This window comes from Arachis ipaensis, chromosome B06 (genome assembly GCF_000816755.2).
Source record: "Arachis ipaensis cultivar K30076 chromosome B06, Araip1.1, whole genome shotgun sequence".
Lineage (NCBI taxonomy): Eukaryota > Viridiplantae > Streptophyta > Magnoliopsida > Fabales > Fabaceae > Arachis > Arachis ipaensis.
The window spans coordinates 94325827-94332254 of record NC_029790.2 but is presented as its reverse complement, the minus strand read 5'-3'; positions in this window follow the sequence as shown (position 1 = coordinate 94332254).

Here is a 6428-nt window from a genome sequence, read left to right as displayed (position 1 = left end):
TTGATGTTGATGTTTCTTTGATTGATGAATTGAGTTGTGACCTCACTTTTCTTGCAATTAATAGTGGTAGATTTTAGTATCTTTGCAATTTATGATGTTGATTTTTATTGCACTCCAAGTGTTCGATGCAATGTTCTCTTTAGTTCTTGAGTAGTTTTATCAACTCTTGGCCTAAGCCAAGGGACTTGAGTGATCTTGAGTTTTTGGACATAATGGATTTGGTTATTTGAGAACCATGTGTGATCAATTTGAAGCTCATTGACGCTAACCCACTACTATGCTAATTAGTAGGTAGGTTAGGACTTATGGGTGGATGTGATTAGGCCTATTTGACATACTTCCAGTCTAGGAGTAAATATTACGTACTTAAGGCTTTAAGAGGTAGACTTAATGGGTTGGCCTCTCATAATTGTCAATAATAGGTTTGTTAACTGGGATGGTGATCTCGAGTACCCAAGTCTTAGCCAAGAGTTCTTTATTTTATTTTCTTTACTTACTCGCTCAATTTACTTTCTTGCCATCTCATAAACAAAATCCCCCTTTTCACCCCATCATAACCAATACGCATGCACTCCATTGTGTCCTAGGGAGACGAACCGGAGTCCAAAATACTCCGGTTATTTCTTATTTAGGGTTTGCTCATGTGACAAAACTCAATATTTTTTATTGGGAGGATTGTTTGTTGGTATAGAACTATACTTTACAACGAGAATTCATTCAATTGAGGAAATTCTATACCACCAAAGAAAGCCAATCATCAAAATGGTGCCGTTGCCGGGGATCCAATGGTGCTATGTTATTGGTTATTGTACATATTGTGAATAGCTTGAACTTTGGTTTGTTTGCCAGTTTTTACTAGTTAGGATTTTATCTTCTTTATTTCTTATTGCCTTTTGTCTTTATTTTCTATTTCATTATGAATTCTCAGCCCTTTGGCTATGAGCGTAGTTCAAACTATGTTATAGGAAATGGAATTCCCAATGAGGATATGCATCAAAGATTTGGAAATCAAGGATGGGAGGAACTTCAAGCTTATGAACAACCTTCATGGAAACAACCTCCTACGAACTCCTATGGGTATAATTCTGATCTTAATGTATACCAGTCCAATGTGTGTGATAACCTTTATTGTGGTTGTCAACCACAATCATCATATGCATGTGATCCCATTCCTCAATGTAGCTACACATCATACTCACAAGCCTCACACCAATATTCCACTCTACATGACCATAATTCATATATACCATATCAACCACCATTCAAATCATATATAGAACAACCACCATCCCAATACCAATGTTTCCAAGAACCACAAATTCCACATACACCACCTCAAGAACTCCACCAACATGAACTACCTTCCGATTACAACAATCTTCCCTTAACCGATGAACTCTCTCTTCTAACACCACCGCCTCCCAACGAAGCCTTCATATCAGAATTGAGAGACCTTGAATCTCGCATCCTAAGGCGACAAGAGGAGGATGAAACTAAGTTTAAGGAGCTGAGAGTAAAGATAGCTAGCATGGTAGAGACCGTGAATCACTTAATATCTCACCTAAGTTCATGCACCTTGAGTACCCCCATTGTTGAATGTGGAGAGACAATCAAGGAGATCCGTGAGGATGTGAACCTGAAGCTCCATGGTGAGGAAGGAGAATTGAGGCAAGAAGGACAACAAGAGGAGAAGATAGAGATTAGTGCACAGAATGAAGTAGTGGATGGATGTTTAGGATACGTTGACCACATAAACAGGATACCGAATTGAAGAACCGTCTTCCAGGAAGTTTGAAGAGGATGTTGAAGGAAAGAGTAACGTTACGGAAGTAAACAGAGAGTTGGAGGAAGTTGATCAGGAAGTGGATTCCATCACTAGTTTTTGCCCATGATGATCAACCCCCTTGAGGATCTTGTTGAACCCTTCCCCAGTGGATTAGGAAGCAAGGTTGAGGAAGACGTGAACCCTCCAAGGCCTACTGAAGATGAAGAACTGGGAGAAGTATTCCAAGCAACAAGCGCTCCTACTTATGATGATTCCGAATCAACATACAATCTGTCCGAGTTTGAAGAGTCCTTCTCCAAAATGTTTAGATTCGATGATGAGGTAGATTTTACTTTGCCTCCTATCTATGATGAGAGTGATGGGGAAGAAATAGAAGAAATTGGTGAAGAAAGATGTGAACTTGAGGAAGCTTGGCATGAGGAGGAACTTGAAGAACCTTGTCAAGTGGTGGAAACCTCTAGAAGAGGATGGACGGGAGTAGAACATGCTTTATCAAGATCTTTGGGAACTCCTCCACCTAGTTCGTCATCCAATCCTCCACTTGAGTGGGTAAAACTTCTAACTCTCAGCTTTGTTATCCCACTTGAGTATGGTTTGCTTGAAACGGATGGCCAACTCAGGGCACTTTGTGGAATTAAGCGAAAGAGGAGGATGTTTAGTGGTTGGCGATCTAAATCTAGGTTCATTATGGTGGGAAGCTCAAAATTGGAGATCATGGATTGGTGTAATGCTCAAGTAAATGGGTCTAGGAGAGTAGTTTGGTACTTCCATGAGAATTCTATTTTCTCGTCGCCCGGACAAGGTCAAGGCAATCAACTAGAAGATGGGTGCGAGGACAAGATATGGGATCCTGGATTATCCTATGATAGTCAATTTCGGGAGCTCACGTCTTGGAAAAAACCTCACCAAAGCTTAATGAAGAAGGTTGGAACGTCTGACAACCGATTGAAGGACAAGCACTTTTGGAGGTTCAAGGATGGATACAAGCATAAGCCACCTTGACAAGAAGCCTCCCAATGTCCAACTTACGGACTTAAACTAAAAGTGCTTGGTGGGAGACACCCCACCATGGTAAACTCTTTCCATTCTCTTGTAGATATAATGAATGAATGAATTGAGCTCCATTGTACAGAGTTTCTTTATTTCTGGGCATGTTTTTCTTTGCTTGCTAAGTTGTCTATGCATTCTATGCTTTGATAGGGGATGAATCTTTGAATTGAGTTTTTGCTTAAACTGCAAGTTTTCTCAAGTTGTTTGAAAGATCCTATATGTTTCAAAATGAGCTTAATATTACATCTTAGCTAGTTTAGAGTCTTGAAGAAGAATGGAAATTTTGGAGGTCCTTTGATGCTCTTTAAAAAAAAAAAAAAAAGAAGCCAACCTACGCGCAAGCGCAAGGCGCGCGCGCGCAGGTTGCCCATTTCGGCTATCTGGGCCAAAGACCAGAGAGTTGTGCCACTTTTGGGCCAACTCTGTGTCTCAACCCACGCGGACGCACGCTATACGCATCCGCGCCACCCCCTGTTTCTTCATACACGCGTTGGCATACTTCGCGCCTCCATGCCCATTCCATAGGCTCATACCATCCACCGAACGCGCAAGGTGTGCGCGCGCGTTGATGCGTTTTCACTTCACCCAAGCCAAAGGACCCGAGAGTTGTGCCAACTCTGGGCCTCTTTTGTGCCTCTGCCCAGCATAACCGTGCGAACGCGCACTGTACGCGTCCGCACCAACCCTTAACTCGCCCATATGCGCGTAGGCGCATGTGGCGTTCCCGCGCCACCTCCCTATTTCCAATCACCCACGCTGACGCGCACGGTGCGCGCTCGCGCAGATTCAAAAACCCCATTTAACCAGAGACGCGAAGCCCTAGCGCATTCGCGCACTACCCCTTCGTCCCTTTCACCCCCAACGTTCCATTTCCCTCCATTGCTAACCATCACCCCTGCACCCACCAGCACTCCGGCGAGGCCTCTGGCACACCGCCGCCGCCATCGCCGTGCGCACCCTCACCCCTCTTCCTCGCTCTCTCACTCTCTCTCACTCCACTCTACCCCCCCTGTTTCTACTCTCTCTTCCGCAGCAAGCCTTCGCGCCGCCCCAAGCACCACCGCGACCACCATTGTCGCCGGCACGAGCCCCACAGCCACGTCAACCCACCCCTCTACTTTGCCTTCCTTCCAATTCCCCCGTTCAGTCTCTGCACCCCAGGTTCTTGCTTCCCCTGTTCTGCATTCCTTTTACTGCTTACTGTAATTCCATTAATTTAGTTAGAATTAGCTTAGTTAGTTAGTTTAGTTTGATTTAGGTGGTTAGCGAATCTGGGCTGAATAGTGGATTTAGGCATTGCTTGAATTTCTATTGCTGTGTGAAATTGCTCTGTTTTGCTGCATTGTTTTGTGTTCATGTAATGTCTTAATGCTGCTTGCTTGAGATGGATTGGTGAAGGGAATGCTGATTGAAGCAACTACCCCTGTTCTCTGTGTTGTCTGCATTGCCTTATGCTGAACTATTGGCTATCTGTTATATTCATATGAACTTGTATATGTGTGATTTTGTGCTTCTAATTGTTAACGAATTCATATGAAATCTGATTTGACTGTTTGAATTTGGAAAATGGCCAATTTGCTGCTGAAATGCTGTCGAATTTTCCTTAACCACAGTTTTTGTGTTGATCTTGTTTGATGAATGTAGCAACCCCTAGTTGATGAATTCTGTCCAATTAGAGTTTTGTTGCTTAAATGGTTTGGAAAATCCTTAGAAACAAGTTTTGGTCTTGCTTAAACTCTTTGCTTGTTATGCATGATGGCTTGCATATAGGCATTAAATGGTTTGAATAAACTTTCTAATTGACCATCACTTGTAATTTCCTTAAAAAAATTTTTGCCTCTTTTGCATGGACACACAAGTTCGAATATTCTCATCTATGTGACCAATTAGTTCATTATGTTCATACGCTGTCTCAGTGAGTTACTTAGACCATGAGACTTCCAATTAACATTTGAACTTGTGACTTGTGTGCATTGTTAGAATTGGTGTTAAATGTGCTTGATTTACTTGTCTCTCAAGATTTTAATTTCACCAACACTGCTAGTGATCCTTGCATTGATTGATTGATTTACTTGTTGCAATTCATGATTGTGGACATGCTTACATCCCTATTTTGTGCGTTCCTTTCGAGTTGAGTCAGTAATTGCCATATCACTAATTTTCAAACCGATTTCTAACTTTAACCTGTTTAACCACCTGACTTCTTTTGGTTTTCAACTTAACTCTTTATATCATTTTTTTAGATATGGTGCTTTCTAAGCTCAGTGAACAAGCAATGTGCAAAATATGGTTTGAATTCTTGGGTTGAAGTTTGGTTTAAATTCTGAATTCTGTTTGCTTGCATTCCAAGAAATCTCGTTTCTTTTTTCGCTTCATGAGTTTGCTTTGCTTTGAGTGCTTTATGTTTCATTGGCTATCTGCTTATATTGTATTATCTCTGTTTTTCAGGATGTCGGATAAAGGAAAAGCTATAGCCACCACTTCTAAAAAGAGGAAGCGCTCCAAGACCTCTACCCCCTCACTATATGCTAATTATGCCAAGAACCCGCTGAATGATGAAGATATAGAAAATCAGTCACTTCCATCCACTGATTCAATCAAATTCCCCAACCTCTACTGCGAGCTACGCTTCTCCCATTATACAAAGAAAAACTTGAACATTGAGAAGAAGCTGAATCTTCCCAATGACGTGAGGCGTGCTATAAATGCCCGTATTTCAGAGTTGGGATTGGATTTCGTTGATAGGGACCTAGGAAGGATTAACGTTTCATGGGTTAAAGAGTTTTACTGTAACTTCTTTCGAGTGAACTTGGATTCAGTGCACGTAAGGGGTAGAGAGATTATCATCACTGAGGAGGCTATAGGGGATGCACTGCTTTGCAGAGTTGGTACTCCTGAGACCTGTGCCTACCATCAGGCAGATGTGGCTATCCTCTCCATGACCTTTGACTATGAGGCGCTTAGGCGCGTGATTGCTACACTAGACGCTCCCTGGGTGATGGATGCGAACAACAAGAAGCCTAAGGGGATGCTATCTGCATATCTGTCTAGGGAGGCTAGGACCTAGCAGCAGATCTTTGCCCACTACGTCCTACCTACCACTCACTTCTCAGAGATCCCGATGGATATGCTAACTCTGATTGGGATTGGGTGTGTCATGGAAGGGAAAGAGGTGTATTTCCCACGGCTGATTAGGCATAGCATGTGGAGAGCTCACATCCGCGGCTTGCTACCATTTCCTACGCTTGTTACCAGCTTGGCTGATGTCCCGTGGGAGGACGATGATGCGACACCACCACCCCCAGCTGACGACGACAAGGAAGTTACTATTCCATGGGATGGATGGGTACACGAGAAGCCCTCGACCAAACGTCGTTCTCGGGCCAGAGCGGCAGTTGAGGCCGCAGGACCCTCTTCCTCCACAGCAGCCGCAGCATCCTTGCCACCACCGCCACCAGCACCTGAGCCGACTTACCTATTAGTGCAGCACCTTCTTCGCTTCATGATGCGCTTCGAGCGTCATGTCATGCGACGTCTTGACCGCATAGACCAGGTATTCGCATCACAGGGCATTGAGCTTCCTCCACTTCTA